Source organism: Leucoraja erinacea, chromosome 18, assembly GCF_028641065.1.
Source record: "Leucoraja erinacea ecotype New England chromosome 18, Leri_hhj_1, whole genome shotgun sequence".
Lineage (NCBI taxonomy): Eukaryota > Metazoa > Chordata > Chondrichthyes > Rajiformes > Rajidae > Leucoraja > Leucoraja erinaceus.
This window is the reverse complement of record NC_073394.1, coordinates 26,855,492-26,878,467: the sequence shown is the minus strand read 5'-3', so window position 1 is coordinate 26,878,467 and position 22,976 is coordinate 26,855,492.

The window sequence follows — 22,976 nt, the reverse complement described above, 5'->3', positions numbered from 1 at the left end:
CCACTGACTTGGCCTCCACAGCCCTCTGTGGTAATGAGTTCCACAGATTAACTACCCTCTGACTAAAGAAGTTCCTCCTCACCTCCTTTCTAAAAAAACATCCTTTAATTCTGAGGCTATGACCGCTGGTCCTCGACTCTCCCACCAGTGGAAACATCCTTTCCATTTCATTATTCATCCTTTCATTATTCTGTAAGTTTCAATGAGGTCCCCCCTCAACCTTCTAAACTCCAGTGAGTAGAGGCTCAGTGCTGTCAAATGCTCAGCATATGCTATCCCACTCATTCCTGGAATCATTCTAGTAACTTCTCTAAGCAATGAACTTGTTGAGGTTTTTAAATCGTGGAATCGTCCTCCTTAAAAATTCCACAGATTCTTGATGGGAAAGTAGCCACACAACCACATTATTTAATAAAAATCGTGAGAGAGATGACAGAAAATCGCAGGGCAGTTGGCCTGATATTGCTAGGGGTTTTGCTAGAATTTATCATTCAAGGAAGGATAGAAGGGCACATGAAAAATTAGGGGATTGGGAAGAGTCAACAGGAATGGTGAAAGGGAAGTAGTGTTTGACAAATCTGTGGGGTATATTTTGTGGCTACAGCTAGCAGAATAGATGAGAAGCAATTAAAAAATGGATGTGGTGGATTTTGACTTTCAGAATGTATCTGATAAGATGTCCCAAAGAAGGAATCAAGAAGGCATTTGATGTCCCAAAGAAAGGAATCTATAGATGAAAAATAGTAAGATTAAACGAGAACTTACCAGTTTGAAGTTTGATCTGTCATTTTATGAGGAGTTACGATGAGGGATTACTTCAAAGCAGCGGTGTGGAATCACAGATAGACACAGTTATTGAAATAAACATAGTAAAGAAAAGGAGACATCAGTTATCAGTTTGACCCATATTATTGAGGGTGGGAGCGGAGGGCACATAATCCCTCATCGTAACTCCTCATAAAATACAGATCAAACTTCAAACTGGTAAGTTCTACTTTAATCTTACTATTTTACTTTGGAGTCACGTGAGTGACTACGTGAAGATTTTAAAGCTCTGTGATTTCAAACCGTGTAACAGTTATTACTTCACTCACTGCCGAAGTCCTTGAGGGAGGAAGTGTGTTATCGTAATCAACCAATGAATCTGTTTGTAGAAAAACACAAAGGTATTTGTTAACAATAACAACAAGAATTAAACTGCTCCCCTGGGCTTAAATTAAATATTTGCAGTCTGTAAAATCTTTTCTGCAAATAAAACAGGTTTTGCCAACGGCTTGTTATAAAAAGTTCTGAACGTTGTTTCCCTCGACCATCCTGCTGTAGCCAGGATGTGGTCTATCGGCACGTCCATTCTTTTGGCCGTTGATGTGGATGCTGCCCTGGTGGAGTGAGATTTGTACATGTTAGTGTCAATCCCGGCAGCTTTTTTAGTACAGGTGCACAACCTTTTATCCGGAGTTCCGGAAACCGAAAAGCTCCGAAAACTGGCCATTTTTTCCAGGATGTCGTCTGCACACCAAAGCTCGCGTTTGGCGCCAAACTTGACCCGAAACGAGCCACGGTCAACCCAGGTCTGTACTACTGTAGCGGCTGCCTTCTCCCCGGAGGCTGGGGAGACACTTAAACATCTGTAAATCATTGCTTAAATGTTACTGTTAGTTTGGAGGACTTTTATGTGAAGGGGGGGGGGGGGGGGGGGGGTGAAGGGGGGGGGAAACTTTAATTCTTAGTCCCCTACCTGGTCGGAGAGGTGGGGAGTGGGCAATGCCTTGCCGGGTCGCCGTGCAGTAAGCTCCGGACCGCTGTGGCCGCCGACTCCCAACATCGCAGAGCTGGGGCTGTGGGCGTCCGGCCGCGGGCGGCGCTGGATTTGCAGCGCCGCGCAGCCAGGGGTTGTGTTGCCGGGGTCGGAGCTCCAACCGGCGCCGCCCGCGCCCGGGAGTCGGCGGCCACAGTGCTCCGGAGCTTACTGCACAGCGACCCGGTAAGGCATTGCCCGCTCCCCACCTCTCCGACCAGGTAGGGAACTAAGAATTAAAGTTTTTCCCTTCATCCCCCCCACCACATAAAATCCCTCCAAACTAACTGACTAACATTTAAGCAATGATTTACAATGATTCCCCGGTCTCCGGGGAGAGGCAGCCGCTCCAGACTTTTCAAGCCACCCGCGCTACCTACCTAATCTACGCTAAAAATCTTCCATTCGGAAATCCGAAAAATTCCGAAATCCTAGAAGTGTCTGGTCCCAAGGCTTTCGGATAAAAGGTTGTGCACCTGTACCTGCTTGAGCCATCTCAAAATGGTTTGGCTCATCACCCGACCATAAGGTTTTTTATGACTGACCCATAAGGCTTTTTCACTCCCTCGAATATTTTTGGTTGTTTCTATGTAGGACAGTAGGTGGGTCATGGCACATAATGGTGGTTCTGGCGGGTAAGCCCGGAATTCCACAACTGGTTTAGGCGTTCCTGGTCTGCTCTGTTTGATCAGTCCCTGGATAATGAAAGAGATCTGGTCTGGAGCTGTGATCATGTTGTCCAGTCGCAATAGGTGAAGTGACTGGACCCTCTGTACAAATACAAGTGCCATCAACATGAGTGTTTTGAGCGTAGATTGTTCCAGGTTGAAGGATCTGGCTGGTGGCCATCCCCTGAGGTATGTCAGGATCCCATATATGGGTGTACCTTGGTCTAGGGGGTTAGAGTTGTAAATACCCTTCATTAGTTTGACCACCAGACGGTGGGACCCCATGGTCTGTTGTCCTGGAGCTTGTTTTAAATTGACAGACAGGGCTGTGTTGATGGCACTGTGTTCTAGCTGTGTTGATGGCACTGTAGCTGAGTCCTTCATTGTGATGAAGGTTCACCAGGAATTCCAGTATGTTGGTAACTGTAGCGGTTGAGTAGGTGGTCCCTGTATCCAAGCAGTACTTCTCCCACTTTTTGATGCTGGACAAGTACTGCTTTCTTGTGGATGTTCGGAGGGATGTCGTGGAGTAATGGGAACCATGGCTGTGTAGGCCAGTCGGGTACTATCAAAATACCTGAAGCAGAGTCCATTTGTATGTTGCGTAGTACACGGCTCATGAGGCAGAAGGGAGGAAATGCATCGAAGAAGAAATTTCCCCAATCCAGGGCGAACGCATCTACCGCTGCTGCCTCAGGGTCTGGTTCCCAAGCGACATACATAGGTACCTGGTGAATTAGCCTTGATGCAAGTAAGTCGATATCTGGCATGCCATATTGCTTAATAATCTTTGCAAACACTTTGGGATTTAACATCCATTCGGTGTTGTCATTAAATTTGCGTGACCTTGTGTCTGCCACTGTATTTAGCTTACCTGGCAGGTAAGTTTCTGATAGCCAAATATGTCTTTCGACACACCATTGCCAAATTGTGTTGACCAATTTCTTGCATGATATCGATTTTATGCCGCCCATATGGTTAATGTAGGCCACCACCGTAGTATTGTCTATTTGTAACCGTACATGCAAGTGATGCATATTGGATGCATTTGCTTTTAAACCATAAAAGGCACCCAACATCTCTAGATAGTTAATGCCCAGTGTAAGTAGTAATGATGACTCTAGGTTAGTCCATCTACCACCTGTGCTGGATATGGAGTTAGTCGCTCCCCAGCCTTGAGCACTGGCATCTGTTTGGATAACCAAAGTAGGGTTAATGATGATAATAGGGCTGAAACTATGCCAAACATTGTCTGCTCACCACTGTAGTTCTGATATTGCTTTAGTAGGTAATTTCATGATACGATCATAATGACCTGCATATCGTTTTAGTGCCTGTACCTTTGCTCTTTGTAAGTTTTGATAGTGCAAAGGTCCAAATTGTGTAGCCGGAAATGCTGCTACCATTTCCCCAATTACTCTGCTACTTGTTGAATAGTTGGTCGCTCGTTGACCATTAAATTGTTGCATGATTGTGCCAATTCAGTTGTTTTGTCTTTTGTCAAAGTTACAGACATGTGGACTGAATTAATTGTGAAGCCCAAGTAGCCCATGGTTGTGGATGGCTTCAACTTAGATTTATCTGGATGTAAGACAAATCCCAGGGTTTCGAACAACTGTTTGGTATCTGATACAGCTGATATAGCCAATTCCATGGTCTTGTCTACTATTAATATATCATCAAGATATGCCGTAACAATATGTTTTTGTCTTCTTAAAATTGCCAGGGCTGGTTTTAGTATCTTGGTGAATAATCTTGGGCTGATGCTAACCCATTGGGTAACGCTTTAAACTGCCATTGTCGCCCCATCCAGGTAAATTTCAGGTATCTGCGATGATCCTTGTGAATGGGTACTAAATAGTAAGCATCTTTGAGGTCAATGCTTGCCATGAAGTATCCTTTGGAAATTAGTTGTTTGGCAATAACAAGCGTTTCCATTTTGAAATGTACATACTTAACAAACATATTTAGTGAAGTTAAGTCAATGATGATGCGACATCCACTATCTCTTTTGGTTTTTGTGAATATATTTGATACAAATTCCAAGGGTTCATAATTTGTTTTTTCCTGATGATACCCTTTGTGATTAGTGTCACCAGTTCAACTTGTCCCTCTCGTTTTTATTTAACTGCGAGGGAAAAGACCCTCTGGGGTGAATGTTGAACTGGTGGTAATTTTTCTAGTATAAATTGTATTTTGTATACACTAGTGCTATTGAGTATATACTTGTCACTTGTGATAGACTCCCATGCTCCCTTAAACAGGTGTAATCTCCCCCCTGTTAGTATTGAGCCTGTACTTTCTATATGCTGGTAGGAACGTGACCCACCTACCTCCATGGTTAATAAGTATTTCTTCTGTCTCTTCCCAGACCAGCGAGTCTTGCGCATTGTCTGACGTGACGATGATGTTGGGGGGGTTGGCGCGTTTTCCATGGGATCCGCTCTGGGCCCTTGGTCTAAAAAAGACTTCCGGTGATAAATGTGGACCCTGAGCTTTCGCCAGTCCCATATGGTGGACGTCGACTGGTGGACGCGATGGGGTGCTGCCGCTTGGGTATTGTTGTTTTGGGTTTGCTCGTCCCAGGGCCTGCCCTCATGAGACCAAAAGTTTTAGAGGCCTCTTCCATATCTTTTACTTTTTTCGTGAGGTCTTTGCCAAAGATCAGTGTGTCTGGCTCAGAGGCTGGGGTTTAGCACAAGCCCGCGAATTTTGGATTTAGGGCAGGTCTTATCTTTACGGAGGTTATTTATCTCGAACTGCGTATTGTACAACAGTGCGAGAGGGTTTTGTTGGTTTGTGGTCATCTCCGTATAGTCCACAGAACGAGCAATGATGTGATGGCTGACGTCAGGAGCCTGAGGATCCGCTGCAGTTTCAGCTCCTGGTTCCGAATATTTGTCCCGGCGTGCCCGCAGATTTGGCTGTTGACAGCCAGCACTTTGAGGGACTCACAATTTTCTGGAGCTGTGTACATTTTTAAGGCCTCATTAACCACCTGCTCCTGTAGGGACCTGTTGGAGAGGTGGTTGATGCTGGCCGCTAGTTTAGGCTCTAATGGCCTTCCTGCACGTGGGGCTGCCACGTAGCGGTCCACCACACCCAGCAGCTCTTCCTGTTCCTGCACCCCTTGCATACTCCTGACTTCTTCAGCCAGCTCTTCCTGACCAGCCCAGTCCTGGTCGCCAAAGCTGCCCTCGGGTGAGGAGGAAGCGATGGGCAGTGCACAAGGCACTGTGGAGGGAGTGCCTGAACTCCCCCCTGCGAGACGCCCCTCACGCAGCGCGTCTCGCTGGAGCACCTGGTCCAGGAGCCGCTCCATGCGGCTCAGGCAGCTGTCTCTCCCGCGTGCGGGTGGAGAGACGTCCCTGTCCGACAAGTCGGAAACCACCGGCCGGATGCTCTTCCTGGTGGTTATACAACCAGTCCACTGCTCAGGCGCTAGCGGGACTGGGCTCGGCACGGTGTCGGGGATGACGGAGCGCTCGGTAAGCGGTACGCCTGTTGCTGCCCCCCCCCAGATGGAACGCTCCTCCGTTGGAGTTGAGCGGGGGACAGGTTTGTTCAAGAGCCTTTTTGTTCTCTGCCTGTAAAACGAAGCAGAAGGCTCTCCTGTGAAAGAAACCCGACCTCAGGGTACCTACCTGATGGTCCGTCTTTCAATCTGTAGCGGGAGCGCCTGACTCCCGATGCGGCCGCTGTTGAACTGCTGAACGCAATGCCACGCATGCGTGCTGAGCGGGCTCTTCACGTAGTCACTCACCTGACTCCGAAGTAAAATCAAGTGGACATGGTGGATTTTGATGTTCAGAAGACATTTGATAAGATGCCCCAAAGCAGGTTAGTAAACTAAGTTAGAGAACATAGGATGGACCCAGGTTTAGTCAAAGGACAGGGAACAGAGAAATAATGATGTCATTGTTGGGTTGGAGGGTGTAAAGGACACTGGGCATCTATCCTATCTATTCCTCTCATGATCTTATACATCACTATAAGATTACTCCTCAGCCTCTATGATCCATGGAATCAAGTCTTAGCCTGCCCAACCTCTCCCTATAGCTCAGGGCCTTGAGTCCTGGCAACATTGTCGTAAATCTTCTCTGCACCCTTTTCATCTTATTGAGGGTTCAGTAAGACAGTACTGGATATAGGAAACAAGCTGCCAAGAGGAGATAGATAAGGCGGGTACTATAACAACAGTTAAAATACATTTGGACAGGTACTGGGACAGGACAGGTTTAGAAGATATGGGCCAAATGTGGGAATGGAATTAGCTTAGATGGAGCATCTTGGTCAGCATGTATAAGTTGGGCTAAAGGGCCGGTTTCTGTGCTATATGACTCCATGTGACTATTAATGGAATCAAGGTTTGTGGATTTAGTGTAGGGAAGCTGTGCTGGTACTTTTTTAGTTTTAGTTTAGTTTATTATGGCCACTTGCAATACACGATACAGTTTATTATTGTCACCTGCAGGTACAGTGTAAATGGTTATGTTGCCTGCTATCCAGTCACCGAAAAGACTATACAAGATTGATCATGTCTTTACTGAGTGGTGGTGAATGTAGGAGGAGCCAGATGGCTCACTCCTTCTGCCACTGTCTATGTTCTCATGTTCTTGAATCTTGGAGGGGAGGTTTGTTGGGTTGGGTTGAATTCAGCTTGTGCTGTCTGGGCAATAGTAGTGTAGCAGTGGCTCAGGCTTTGTAGGGAAATAACAGCAGTTCCGTTAATGTTGTCATTCCCCTGCCACAAGGTTCTGAATTTCCAAACATTTTGGAATAAGTGCGCAAGTTTTGAACGTAACAGATGTTTGCCAGGAATCTGCTTGAGCAGCTTGGCATATTGAGTTTTACTTTCAGTGGCATGGGCAAGGGTGGCTGATGGACTCGTGTTAACAGACTTTGATTTTTTTTTTTAGACTAACATTTAATTGCTTTCAGTCTATATAGGCATTTGATTAAAACATGTTTTTATAGCTAGACTATTTGTTAGCGGATTTCGGAGTCACAAGGAACTGCAGATGCTGGAGCCTTGCATTGAACATGAAGTGCTGGACATGAATTCAATTGGTCAGGCAGATCTTTAGACTTTAGTCTTTAAAGATGCAGTGTACAAATAGGCCCTTCAGTCCACCGAGTCTGCGCCGACCAGCGATCACCCTGTACACGAGCACTATCCTACACACAAGGGAAGATTTGGTGTCAATTAGCCGACAAGCCTGCACGTCTTTAGAATGTGGGAGGAATCTGGCGCACCCGGAAAACCCCGCAGTCACAGGGAGAACATACAAAATCTGCACAGACAGCACCTGGAGATAGGATTGAGCCTAGGTCTCTGGTGCTGGAAGGCGGGAGCACTACCACTGCGCCACTGTGCTGACTCTCTGGAGTTACTCCAGCATTTTGTGTCTATCATTTGGATAGGTGATGTTTCAGGTCGGGACCCTTCTTCAGACTGGAGAAGGGTCCTGACCCAATAAGTCACCTATCCATGTTCTCTAGAGATGCTGCATGACCTGCTGAGTTTCGCCAATAATATGTGTCTATTTTGGTATACCAGCATCTGTAGTTCCTTGTATCTCTAAATAGAAAAGGCCCTGAAAATGGCATAGACAGTGCAGATCCATATCCCTTCATTCCCTGCATAACCTATCTGGGCCTATCTCAAAGCCTCTTAAACACCACTATCATATCTGTCTCCACCACCATCCCTGGCAGCTCATTCCAGGCACCCACCAGTCTTTATTCTTTAGAAATACATCGTGGAAACAGGCCCATCTGCTCACTGAGGCAGCACTGACCAGCAATCACCCCGTACACTGACACTATACTACACACTAGGGAAAATTTACAACTTTTTACCAAAGCAAATTAATAGTAAGATTAAAGGAGAACTTACCAGTTTGAAGTTTGATCTGTATTTTATGAGGAGTTACGATGAGGGATTACGTGAAGAAGCCCGCCACGACGCATGCATGTCATTCTTCAAAACAGCGGTGTGAAATCACAGATAACTGTAATGACTAAACATAGTAAGATTAGAGAAGAGATACCAGTTAAGTATATGATCAAGGGTGGGAGTGGAGGGCACGTAATCCCTCATCGTAACTCCTCATAAAATACAGATCAAACTTCAAACTGGTAAGTTCTCGTTTAATCTTACTATTTTACTTCGGAGTCACGTGAGTGACTACGTGACGATTTTAAAGCTCTGTGATTTCATGCCGTGGAAACGAGTCCATGCATCACGTCTGCCTTGATGACTGTAGGAGGAATTGTGTTAACATAATTTGGACATGAATTCGACATTGAAATCATAAAATTTATTAACACAAAATTATAACCCCTTTTTATGGGTTTAAATTAATTTACAGAACTTAAAATTGTTTCTGCAAACGTTCCAGGTTTCATTACTGGTTTGTTGTAAAATAATTGGAATGATTTTTCCCCCAGACCATCCTGCTGCCTTGAGGATTTGGTCCATTGGTACATCCAACTGTATCGCTGCCGATGTAGCTGCAGCCCTGGTGGAATGAGATTTTAAAATATTAGTATCCACCCCAGCCTGTGTTAGCACCTGTTTCAGCCATCTTGAGATGGTCTGGACCGTCACTCTTTTGTATGGTTGCTGGTGGCTGACCACAAAGTGCCTTCTCATTGCCTCTTAGGATTTTCGTTTTCTCCATGTATAACGACAGATGTCTTACTATACACAGACGGTCATCTGTTGGGTATGACCTAAATTGTATATTGAGGCCTGCTGATCCCTGTCTGTTCTGCTTTACTAACTCATAGATATGAAACGTAATATTTTCTGTTGAGGAAGTCATGTTGTCCAGTCTTAGTTTATGCAGTGACTGTACCCTCTGTGCCATGACCAATGCCATTAGCATGACTGTTTTTAATATCAGTCTGTGTAGGGACAGCGCTGTTGCTGGAGACCAATTCCTGAGCATCTTCAGGACAATACTTACATCCCATATTTGGGAGTACCTGGTTCTTTGGGAATTAGTATTAAAAATTCCCCTCATAAGTTTTGTTACCAGTGGGTGAGTCCCAACAGAGTAACGCTCTGTCCCCTGCCATAGGTAAGTCGATAGGGCACTTCTGGCGCAGTTGATGGCACTGTAACTGAGCCCCTCATCATAGTGGAGGCCTGCCAGATATTCCAGAACAGACGGGATGTTCATGTCTCTGTAGGTGATGTTGTTTTTATGGCAGTACATCTCCCACTTCCTGATATAGACCAGATACTGTTTTTTGGTTGACTGTCTTTGGGCCGCCGAGATCATGTTCACTGTTCGGTCCGTCAGTCCCAGTTGTAGTAGAGGTGTTTTTAAACTCTACAAATTAATAAGTTCAAATGTTTATGGCATGGTTGGCTATCCCTTGTTACGGGATGTAGCAATAAATCTGGTCTATGTGGGATGGTGATACATGGTTCTAATACCATGTTTAATACCACTGGGAACCATGATTGAGTAGGCCAATAGGGTACTACCAAAATACCAGAGGCAGAGTCTTGTTGTATTTTCCTTAATACCCGACTGATGAGGCATCAGATCGTTGTCTCTGTACTGTACACTGACAATGACAATTAAAATTGAATCTGAATCTGAGAAAGGAGGGAATGCGTAAATAAACAATTTCCCCCCAATGCAGCGAAAATGCATCTGTCGCCGCTGCTCCAGGGTCTGGTTCCCATGAAACATAATTTGATAACTGGTGGTTAAGTCTGGATGCGAATAGATCGATATCTGGTGTTCCATATTTTGCTGTAATATCAGCAAATACTTTTTTATTCAACATCCATTCATTAAATTTGCGTGACCTGGTGTCTGCCACTAAATTTAGTCTTCCTGGTAGGTAAGTGGCTGATATCCAAATATCTCTCTGGATACACCATTGCCAAATTGTATTAGCCAGATTGTCACATGATGTCTATTTGTTTCCAACCATGTGGTTAATGTATGCTACCACGGTGGTATTGTCTATCTGTAGTCTAACATGCTGGTGATATGACCCAGTACAATATGACTTTAGGCCATGGAATGCACCCAACATTTCCAGGTAGTTTATGCCCAGTGTGAGTAATAATGATGCCTCCTGAGCAGTCCATCTACCTCCACAGCTGGTGATGGTATTGGTGGCTCCCCACCCAAGTGCACTGGCATCAGTTTGTAGTACCATGGAAGGGTTACTGACAATGATTGGATTGGAACAAAGCCAGATGTTATCTATCCACCATTTTAGCTTTGATTGGTAGTTTCATAGGTCTGTCAAAGTGACCTGCATTAATTTAGAGTGCTTGTATTTTTATCTCTGTAAGTTTTGGTAATGTAGAGGTCCAAATTGTGTGGCTGGAAAGGCAGCCACCATTTTGCCAATTACTTTTGCTACCAATCTGATGGATGGTTTGCTGATGTCAATGAGGTTATTGCAAGCCTCTATTAAATCTCTAGCCTTTTCCATTAGGCAGAGTCACCGACACGTGAACTGAGTCAATGGTGAACCCCAAATAGTCCATAGTAGTGGAAGGCGTTAGTTTAGATTTAACTGGATGGATAATAAATCCCAGTTTTTCAAATAACTGTTTTGTGGCTGTTACAGTTTGTTTGGCCAATTCCAAAGTTTTGCCCACAATGAGCATGTCATCTAAATATGCCATGACCATGTGTTTATGTTTCCGTAGAAACGCTAGGGCTGGTTTCAAAATGTTTGTGAACAGCCTGGGGCTGATGATAAACCATTTGGCAGTGCTTTATACTGCCAGAGTTGTCCCATCCAGTTGAATTTTAAGTAATACCTGTGGTCACCTCGTATAGGCACTGAATAGTAAGCATCTTTTAAATCGATGCTGGCCATGAAGTAACCTTTGGAAATTAATTGTTTAGCAGTAACAAAGGTTTCCATTTTTAAGTGAATATATTGTACAAATGTATTCAATTTTGTCAGATTTATGATGATGCGACAACCACCATCTTTTTTGTTTTTGGTAAATATATTGGACACAAATTCTAATGGTTCGTGTTGAGTTTTCTCAATTACACCTTTTACGTAAAGCCGCTCCAGTTCAGCTTGCGCTTTTGATTTTTCTTTATCAGAAAGCACGAACATTCGGTTCGGTATATGTTGAACTGGAGGGCTGTACTTGAGTATAAACTCTATTGTATATCCCTGGATACTGCTTAAGATGTAAGTATCGGTTGTTAACATGCTTCATGCATTCAGAAAAGAGTGTAATCTCCCCCCCAACCTCCATGCTCCCTGTATTTTGTAGTGAACCAGACCCACCTACCTCCATAGTTACCAGTGGCAGGTTTATTTCTTTTTGTAGGTTCTTCGCTGCTGTTGTTGCGCTGGTGTCTGGATTTTCGGTTTGGTTGACGTTGGAGGTCCCCGTATCTTCCAAGAAGGCCGGCCTGGGCCATGGCCTAAAAAAGACTCATGTTTTGAGTACCGGCCTTCGAGCTTTCACCAGTTCTGCTGGTGGGTGCGTAGGGGTGCTGTCTTTGGCTGTAGTGGGTTTTTGTTGGAGTCCCTTTTATTAGTCCAGTAGGTTCTCTCGTTCCTGCACCCCTTGCACACTTGCCTTTCTTTTTGCAGACCCCTCTTCCAGGTCAGCCCAGAACTGACCCGCAGTGCTCCCCTCTGATGAGGTAGAAGCACTGTGCAGCCCTTCAAGTGGTACTGCTGTGGGTTTATCATAGGGCCCACAGTGATCCGACTCCATCTCCTGGAGTCTGTCACGTTGGAGCAAATGCTCCACACACCGCTCCATCCGGCTCCAGCGCTCTCGGTCGCTGGCCGCCCGCGGTTGTTCAAAGTCGGACTCCTCTGAGTCCACGACCTTGTTTGTTTTGTGTCTAGCCTTACCGCCCGGCCGCGTGGATCTGGCCGGTGCGGAGGCGTCATCGGGCACAGCTGATCCCACTATCGGTGATCCGAGGGCCGCTGACTGCTGCTGGCTGCCCGCTGCTCCTCGGTCCTCCCTCACCAGCTTTGTCGCAGACCTTGTCTTCTTTGTTTCCCGTTGGTTTCTCCACCTGTAATCAGCATGGGAAAACACAAAAAGACCGCAGTTCTTACCTACAGGTCCTGGTTTAAATTGTCGCTACGGGGGAACGTCGTTCCACCCCGCCTCCTGCCGTTTTCGACTTGTCAAAAGTCGACGGCCCCATTCTGAATATTCCGCCGCCCAGCCGTGGTGTTCTGGCCAGCGCGGGATAAGAATTCGGCACAGCTGATCCCTTACGGGGCCTGTGCCTTCAGCTGCTGCTGGCTCCCGCAACTTTGCGGTCCTCCCCAGCCAGCTTCACTCGCAGCACTTGTGGACACTATTTTGTCCAGCTTCCCCCCCTGTGTAAAACAGCGCGGGGACAAAAACTACCGCAGAGTAAATCACTTGCCTGCAGGTCGCGGTTTCAAACTTACCGCTGCGGGGGAACGCTCCACTCCGCCTGTCGTTTCGCAAGCGTGAAAGCGACATGACACGCATGCGTTGTGGCGGGCTTCTTCACGTAGTCACTCACGTGACTCCGAAATAAAATCTACAATCTACATTGTTTGGCATTGGAGTGTGGGAGGAAACCAGAGCACCCAGAGAAAACCCACATGGTCACAGGGAGAATGTACTAACTCCTTACAGATAGCACCTGCAGTCAGGACCGGATTTACCTATAAGCTAGACAAGCTTAAGCCTAGGGCCCCGATGTCTAGGGGGGCCTCCGGCAAAGGCAGGACACCTACTGTTCAACTCTGGGCGGGCCCCCCTCTCTATCTCTCTCTCTCCATCTCCCCCCGCTATCCGTGTCTGGGCTGCCGGGCTCCGCTCGCTCCTCATCCGCCGGCACGGCAGGCCGCCTTGCACATGCGCATTGCTTCGGCCTGCACGTCCTCCCCCCTGCACATGCGCACAACCACGGCCAGCACATCATCGGCCGCCCTGCGCATGCGCACTGTCACGGAAACTGGTCGGCGCTGGGCACTTTCTCCCTCGCTTTGAATTGTGGGAGATTTGGTCGCCATGACTGTCCGGTCGCTGCCTCGCCGCCAGCGCTGAAAACCAACGCGGAGGGGGCCTCACAAGTGGAACAGCTTAGGGCCTCTCTTCATCTAAATCCGGCCCTGCCTGCAGTCAGGATCGAACCAGAGTCTCGAGAGCTGTAAGGCAGCAAATCCACGCTACATCACTGTGCCGACCAGGGCCTACATAGAGTGGATGTGGAGAGGATGTTTCCAGTAATGGGAGAGTCTAGAATCAGAGAGCACAGCCTCGGAATAAATGGACGTACTTTCAGAATGGAGATGTAGAGGAATTTGTTTAGCCAGAGAACGTTAAACTGTAGAATTCATTGTCACAGACATCTGTGGAGGCCAAATCAATGGATATTTTTTAAGCAGAGATTGGCCTCAAAGAGTAAGGGTCTCCAAGTTTATGGGGAGAAGGCAGGAGAAAGAGATTGAGAGGGAAATATAGATCAGTCATGATTGAATGGCAGAGTAGGCTGAATGGCCTAATTCTGCTCTTTGGCCTTTTGATCTTATGGTCTTATGGAATGCAGTTAATGAGCTTCAATGGAAATCTTGCTTGAGGGTGGTACATGCAGCAATGATTCTAATACTAACACTGATGGAATTCCTTGTACCTTTTGGAGCCTGGGTCTAGAGAATGGCTTTGGGGCGGAAAGCTCCTTACTGGTGTTTCTCATCATCTTGAAGCCAATGGGTTTCAACCAGTTCCATGCAGACTTCAGAGTATAGAAGTTGGTGAGGCCACATTTAGAGCATTGTGTTCAGTTTTGGGCACCATCTTATAGGAAAGATGCTGTCAAGCTGGAAAGGGTGCAGAGAAGTTTAACGAGGATGTTGCCTGGACCCAAGGGCCTGAGTTAGAGGGAGAGGTTGAGCAGGCTAGGACTCTATTCCTTGGAGCACAGGAGGATGAGGGCTGATCTTATAGAGATGTATAAAATCATGAGTGCAATAGATCAGGTAAAGGTACAGAGTTTCATGCCCAGAGTAGGGGAATCGGAAACCAGAGGGCATAGGTTTAAGGTGGGGGCGGGGGGGGGGGGGAGGATTTAATAGGAATTAAATTAAATAGGGATTACTTTTTTACACCAAGGTTGAGGGTATATGGAATGAGCCGCCTGAGGAGGTTGTTGAGGCAGGTACTATTGAAGTTTAAGAAACATTTAGACAAGTACCTGAATAGGATATGTTTAGAGAGATATGGGCCAAACGCAGGCAGGCAGGACTAGTGTAGATGGGGTATATTTTGTCGCTGTGGGCAAGGTGGATTGCAGGGCTTGTTCCAAAGCTGCATGACTCTATAACTCTATGATGAGAAGCTGGAGCAGGAAGAGGAAGCTGTGGAGAAAGGAGTGCGGAAAGGAGGCGCGTTTCGCTCATCAGTGTGGAATTCATCGCAGAGATTGACAGACCAGGAATAGGAATACTTTATTGTCACAGTGAGATCCTTTGCTTGCATACACAATGTTTATAAATAGCGGCACTGACAAAGTTATAAATCGGGCCGTCGCCCCTTTTGGCCTCCCCCCTCCAACAGTTCCCCCACGCCAGGTCCTCTATTGTTCTTCCCCTCCCCCATCACGGTGGTCCTCCACACTCTCATCGACCATCGACCGTGGGTCGACCCGCGAGGCATCACCGCCGCCGTGAGGATTCACCACCTCCAAGGCCCCATCATTGTGAGGCTTCACCGCCGAGGCCTCACCTCTGTCAACGCCCCATTTCACGCCTCCATGGTGCCGACCTGGGCCCCAGCCGCTGGCTCCGTCAGTCGCTCCGCTGACCCGGACTCCAACCTGCGAGGCCTTGGCTGGGTACCGACCACACGCGGCTAAGGGGCAAATGCAGGCAAATGGGACTCGCCCAGAACCTAGTTGTCATGTACAAAGTGTACTGGCTGCTTGATTAGTATGGGTGTCTGGGGTTATGTGGAGAATGCACAAGAGTGGGGTCGAGTGAGGTCGAGTGGGGTCGAGAGGGAAAGACCAGCCATGATTGAATGGCAGAGTAGACTTGCTGGGCTGAATGTCCTCATTCTGCTCCTAAAAACTTTGAACTTGTGAACCCCAACAACGACACACCCACTTCCCCATCCATCTACATGATGCTCCCTGCAGTTGTTGTCTCTTCAACATCATTCTTTGCATCTCACTACACCATGTGGTGAGGTTACACTTTCGAACAGCTTGGTGGAGTGAGGAGATATGCAAAGGTTGCAAGCATATATCATACTGGCATTACCACTTGGAGAGAATGCAAGCTCTACTAACTATTAATACTTTGGTGACTCAATTTTACAATAGCGTTTCGTGCAATAGTGATTGAATGCGCTCAGAGTGTCGGGCATGCCAGCACCACAGAGGTTAAGGAGATACTCTCTAAAAATTGGCACTGTGGATGGCAGCTATGCCTGATATGCTCGCCTGCCAGTTGGAAAAAATATATTCACTCAGGACTTACCCTGAGAGGCATCGAACCTCCTGGTGCTGCTTCCTCCAGGATGGGAAAGGATGCTGATCACCATTGAAAACAATCTGCTGCCTAACCTGCCCTGTTAATCAGCAGGATAGCATTCCTCAGTCTGGGGAAACTCTGTGGGAAAGCCTTTCATCTGAAATAATTTCCATTCCACTCTGGCTTCCTTTTCAAATTCAAATAAACAATACAATAGACACACACTCACACATCATTGTATAATATGGCCTATCCTTGCCATGGCAAATATCCATAGCCTTTACAGCCAGACCTTGTCTAATCAAGAACGTGCTGCCACATTAACACATAAAATATAACATGAAATGTCCACCTACCATAAAACAATTCATTCCTATTAATGAAATAAAAATGAACTGCTGATGCGGGTTTACCAAAGAAAGGCAGAAAATACTGGAGGAACTCAGCGGGTCAGGCAGCATCACTAGAGAACATGGATAGGTGGCGTTACGGGTCGGGACCCTTCTTTGGACATCAGAATTGAGTCCAAAGAAAGGCCCTAACCCGAATTATTGCATTTCCATGTTCTCCAGAGATGCTCCTTGACCGGCTGAGTTACTCCAGGATATTGTGTCTTTATTCTTATTAAATTTGTTTTAATGTCATAGTAATGTGGCCAAGAGTTATTTAGATTTAAGGATAACGTCAGATATGGGACCTTAATGAAAGTTAGGACAGAATTGGCTTGGGTGATATGTCTATCAAACATAGTACAATTTTTTTTTTTTTTTTTTAATGTAATAGGTATGTAGGTGAGATTACTTGAATGACTTAAAATACAAGTACGTGCTATAACGCCGGGATAAGTGCTCAAACAAGGAAACCAAGCCCCATGACAAAGTAGTATCTAAACTATCTATACACAATTATGTTATAGGACATAAACTAACTTCATATTCAGTAATAAGCTATGTACATGTTATCAAACACACAAGCTAATAGTTTAATGCCAATGCCACATGAGAATCCAAAATGCCTTTACATATTTCAACTATGGGGCAACAAAAAGTAGGCGTAGATGCCAGTGTATCACTGGAGTTATCAAGTGGGCACTTCCTTTCACTGGTGTGTCATTGAGTAAGGCCCATGACATCTCGGGAAGGCTTATTATGAAGCCAGTATAATTTCAGTTACAAAGCAAAAATTGCAGATGCTGGTTTATACCTAAGTGCTGGAGTAACTCAGCGGGTCAGGCAGCATCTCTGAAGAAACAGAATGAGTGACATTTCAGGTCTTCTGATTGTCAGCTTACTTCATTTATAGTACCTTAAGCTGACAGGGGTGATAGTGTGTGTTGAGAATGATGAGAGACATGTTGTGTCATCTACATTAAGGACTGCAATGAATGGATAACTGCAGCATTTATTGCTATGGTAAAGGTTCCTCCAAACAACCAAAGTAAGTGTGTATCTATGAAATCATATTTGGAGTGTTAGTTTAGTTTAGAGAAATAGCATGGATACAGGCCCTTCAGCCCACTGAGTAAATACTGACCATCGATCACCCCATACACTAGTTCTATCCTACACACTAGAGACAATTTACAGAAGCCAATTTACCTACAGAACCTGCACATCCTTTGAATGTGGGAGGAAACCGGAACACCCGGAGAAAACCCATTCGGTCACAGGGAGAACGTGCAAACTCCGTACAAACAGCACCCATAGTCAGGATCGAACCTGGGTCTCTGGCCCTGTAAGGCAGCAACTTTACCACTGCGCCACTGTGCCGCTCTGCTCAGCCTTGGAGACCAGCTACAAAAATGTTTGAAGAATGGTTGGGGAAATGAGCGGAGAACTGGTAGATGAATGTAAACAAACCCGCACTCAAGCACACGAGGGATTAGGAGCAGGACGATGGATTACAAAATAAATGGGGGGAAATACCAACAGAGTTGGATAGAGCAAGGGGTCAGGGAATCAGAATAGCTGGCTCCTTCGAGGTAACCTGCAAGTTTTGGTGACCGACAAGTAACAAACGTGATACCAAGTGGCCACAACATAGAATGAAGTGTGGATCGGCGACAGCGATTCTGTTATTATGCCGAGTACTGTACTACTTAGGTTGCACCTGGAGGATTGCATGCATTACTGAAACACGCACCACAAAAATGTAAACAAATGTAAAGAGAATGAACATGATAGGGGAATGAAAGAAGAAAACATATGGGGAGAGGCTCCGTTCTTATTGGAGAGGAAAAGAATGAAAACGGATATAGCTGAGATTTTTAAATGAATAGGGCTCAGGAATGTGAAGGGTCAGTTGGGGCTGTTTGACTTGGCACGAGACCACAGAATAAAGGGACATAAACACTGGCTGAGAAGGGAGCGATACAGGCAGGATACTGAGAGGGTGGTCAGGTTTTGGAATCGCTTACTGAGGGAGGCGAGCAGGTTAAATCTTTGAGGAAAAATAAGACAGATAGTTAAAGAGAAACATATTTTTGGATAAAGCAGCTTGGGGGCAGCAAGAAAACCAAGCATGCCGTCACATCACCACTGCTTCCTGATTTAGGGCTCGAGTAGATATTGAAAATAATTTATTCAGCCCAAGCTCAGGATGCTTTTCTTTATGTTGAAAATCCACACTTAAGTCAGGTAAACATAATCAAATTCTCCATCACCAGAAACATTGTAGCAAATTCTTTATTTAAAAAAAAATCTGAATCTGATAACAAATCAAATTGCCGCGACAGGGTGAAATTAACATCTAGAGTAATATGTGATCTTATCAAGTGGTGGAGGTTAAGTGGAAGTTTATGATCTGATGTTAACTAGTGTCACTGCAAGATCGCAACATATTATTATCTTCCTTTCTATCCAACTTACTGAATCGTTTCACCTCCTCAATATTTTTTGTGTTCTTTCTAATCTCCCAATTATGCCATTGTCCAACATTCAATCGAGGCTCTTTGACTTCAATCTGCAGATTAGAAGATGCGGCATTTATCATTTTCATTTTCATTATTCAGTATTATATTATTATTATTATTTTTGGGGGGTGTGGCACTCATGCTGTATGACTAGACTACGGGCGGCACGTTGGCGCAGCGGTAGAGTTGCTGCCTTACATTGCCAGAGATCTGGGTTTGATCCTGACTATGGAGGAAACCGGAGCACCCGGAGAAAACCCACGCGGTAACAGGAAGAATGTACAAACTCCGTACAGACAGCATCTGTAGTCAGGATCGAACCCGGTGTCAGTAAGGCAGCAACTCTACCGCTGCGTTACTATGCCGCCCTGGTCGTATAATAAAATATAAATGTTCATAAGTTGATATGTTCATAAGTTGTAGGAACAGAATTAGGCCATTCAGCCCATCAAGTTTACTGCACCATTCAATCACGGCTGATCTATCTTTTTCTCTCAACTCATTCTCCTGCCTTCTCCCCATAACCCCTGACACCTGTTCTAATCAAGAATCTATCAATCTCCACCTTAAAAATATCCATTGACGGGCTCCACATCTTTCTGTGACAATGAATTCCACAGATTTACCACCCTCTGACTACAGAAATTCCTCATCACCTTTTTAAAGGTTCGTCCTTTTATTCTGAGGCTATGGCCTCTGGTCCTAGACTCTTCCACTAGTGGAAACATCCTCTCCACCTCCAACCTATCCAGGCCTTTCACTATTCAGTAAGTTTCAATGAGGTTCCCATTCATCCTTCTAAACTCTAGTGAGTGCAGGCCCAGAGTTGTCAAATGTTCATCATATGTTAACCCAATCATTCCTGGGATCATTCTCGTAAACCTCCTCGGGACTCTTGCCAAGATAGGGGGCCCAAAGCTGCTCAATACTCTTAATACGGCCTGACTAGTGCCTTATCAAGCCTCAGCATGACATCCTTGTTTTTATATTCTAGTCCTCTCGAAATAAATGCCACCATTGCATTTACCTTCCTTACTACCAATTGAACTTGCAAGTTATCTTTTAGGGAATCCTGCACCAGCATTCCCAAGTCTCTTTGCACCTCTGATTTCTGCATTCTCTCTTCATTTAGAAAATAGTCTATGCCTTTATTCCTACTACCAAAATGTATGACTCCACATTTTGCTATGTTGTATTTCATCTGCCACTTCTCTGCCCACTCTCCCAACCTCCCCAAGACTTTCAGCAGAATCCTTGCTTTCTCTATTCTAACTGCCCCTTCACCTATCTTTGTATCATCTGCAAGCTTGGCCAAAAAGCCTTCGATTCCCTCATCCAAATCATTGATATACAATGTGAAGCGTAGTGGCCCCAGCTCTGAACTCTGCTGAACACCACTAGTCACTGGCAGCCAACTAGAAAAAGCTCTCTTTATTGCCACTCTTTGTCTTCTGCCATGCAGCCAACCTACTATCCATGCTCTTATCTTCCCGCTGATACCATATCTACGGAACAGGAATAAATGACTCAGTAACAGCTTCTTCACCTCTGTTATCAGACATATGAATGATCCTTCCATAAGTTAGGGTACTGTCCAGATTTTCCAACCTGCTTTATCAAACTTTTTCTATGGAACTGCAATGCTACAACACTAAGAAAGTTGTACGCTGAAAAACTAGTGACTGTTTCTACTATTGGGAGAGTCTAGGGCCAGATGTCATAGCCTCAGAATTAAAGGAAGTTCCTTTTGGAAGGAGATGAGAAGGAATTTCTTTAGTTAGAGGGTGGTGAATCTGAGGAATTCTTTGCCACAGGAGGCTGTGAAGGCTTTGTCAATTGATATTTTTGTGGCTGAGATAGGTAAATTCTTGATTAGTATGGGTGCCAGGGGTTATGGGGAGAAGGCAGGAGAATGGGGCTAGGAGGGAGAGATAGATTAGCCTTGATTGAATAGCAGAGGGTACTTTATGGGCCGAATGGCCAAATTCTGCACCTATTACTTATGACCTTATGACCTTATGAAACTATATCCTGAACTAATTTATTTTTCTCTGCGCTCTACCTGTTACACTTGTGTTTGGCTTGATTGTACTCCTGGATAGTGTTATCTGATGTGATTGAATAGCACGCAGTTAAAGTAGCTGATGACACATACGCTCATTGGAAGGACCTTTGAAGTTCCTTCTCTCCAATTTTCTCCTCAGTAGTTTCTCAGAACTTCGACATCGGACCTTGCTCCGTAGAGAGAGATTATCCAGTGTAGACCAACACAGGGCTTTGGAAATATTGATCTATGGACCCCTGTAGTATATGAATAAAAGTAGTTTCATGTGCATTAAAATGTCAAATGCTAGTTCTGATAGAAGTCAAGGCAATGGGGTAGTTGACTTTGTTAAAATTGTAAATTGTTCCTAGTGTGTAGGATAGTGCAAGTGTAGGGGATTGCTGGTCAGCACGGATTCGTTGGGCCGAAGGACCTGTTTCCACGCTGTATCTCTAAAGTGTAAAGTATAAAGTATAGGTTTTGATCATGAAGTCCACTAATTATGAAGTGCTGCTTCAGGTGCTATATAGGGGGAGAGCTTATACAATGAAATTTTCAGTAATTACATATTTTTCTTGCAGTTATAGCTAATTGCATTTGCAACAATGGCCTTACATATATAATTAATATATGCTGCTGTAATATTAATCAAATGGATTGTATTTTGTTTGGAAAGTAGCAGTGCGAGGAGAGGTATGCTGCTCCTAAACCTGCCATGGGATTAAAGGAAAAGTGATTTTGCAAAGCAAGCCCCAGGTAGCAATCAATATTTAACGAACTACTGAAAGCAAAGCTTCCGGTCTTTTCTAACAGACAAAGTGAAGCTGGTTTGACTAACGACCTAATGGATTTGCTAATGCCTGCACTTGACATGTTTTGTGTGCCTTGAACTTATTTGATCTTCAGCTCTTCTAGAGAGTGGGTCACTTAATCTGCCAGAAAGAGAGGCTTACACCTCGAACAAGCTTGTACTGGCCAGTTAAAGTAACCAGTTCCCCTCAGTAAAAACAGCTTTTTTTCCACGAGTAGTAGCTCTACTCAATAACCAACAATCTATGGCCTCCTTTTGCTCTGGTATGTTATGTAAATCTCATGTTTAATCGATAATGTTTTATTATTAATGTTTAACGTTTTAAGTGTCATTCCTAACTTTCACTGTATGTCATGTTGTCACTTGGGGGTGGAGCACCAAGGCAAATTCCTTGTATGTGAATACTTGGCAAATAAACTTAATCATTCATTCATTCATTCATTAACGTTCATCATGCAGGTTTAGTTTAGTTTAGAGATACAGCGTTGAAACAGGCCCTTCGGCCCACCGAATCCACACCAACCAATGATCACCCACACATTAGTTCTATGTTATCCCAGTTTCGCATCCTACACAGCAGGGGCAATTCACATGACAGTTAACCTACAACCTTGCCGTCATAGGAATGTGGGAGGAAACCGGAGCACTGGGAGAAAACCCATGCGGTCTCAACTAATCTGTTGGTCTGCTGAAAGAAAGATTGTTCCGTTTCGAGATATATGATAATATAACACTCTTGACTTTTGAGAACGTACAAATTCTGTATAGTCGTGTTCGGACCAGGGTCTCTGGTGCCACTTTGCCGTCCATAACTTGAATTATTCACCCTCAACTTGATTGATGACAGATTCACCAAGACTGAATCACTCCAACAACATTGGGAGACTACCCAATGAATGGACGTTCTCTAATTTTAGGTAACCTCTACAAACCCCTTTCCCCTCATCACCCCCTCCCCTCCTTGCAAACCGTTCTCCACTAAAAGTTGATTAACCAGTTCCACAATTTGTAACAATGTATCCCTCTTGAGATCACCCCATCCCTAGCTACCAGGCAGCCTATCAGGGAACCTCCCTGCCTGAGGTAATCTGTTGCGGGGCCTGGTTGGTCCTGATCTTTTCTCTCCCCCGCCACCGCTCCCCACAATCAGCATGAAGAGGGGACCCAACCCATCATGTCACCTATCCATGTTCTCCAGTGATGCTGCCTGACCCACCGAGTTACTCCTGTTACTATTTTGTGTCTATCTTTGGTAT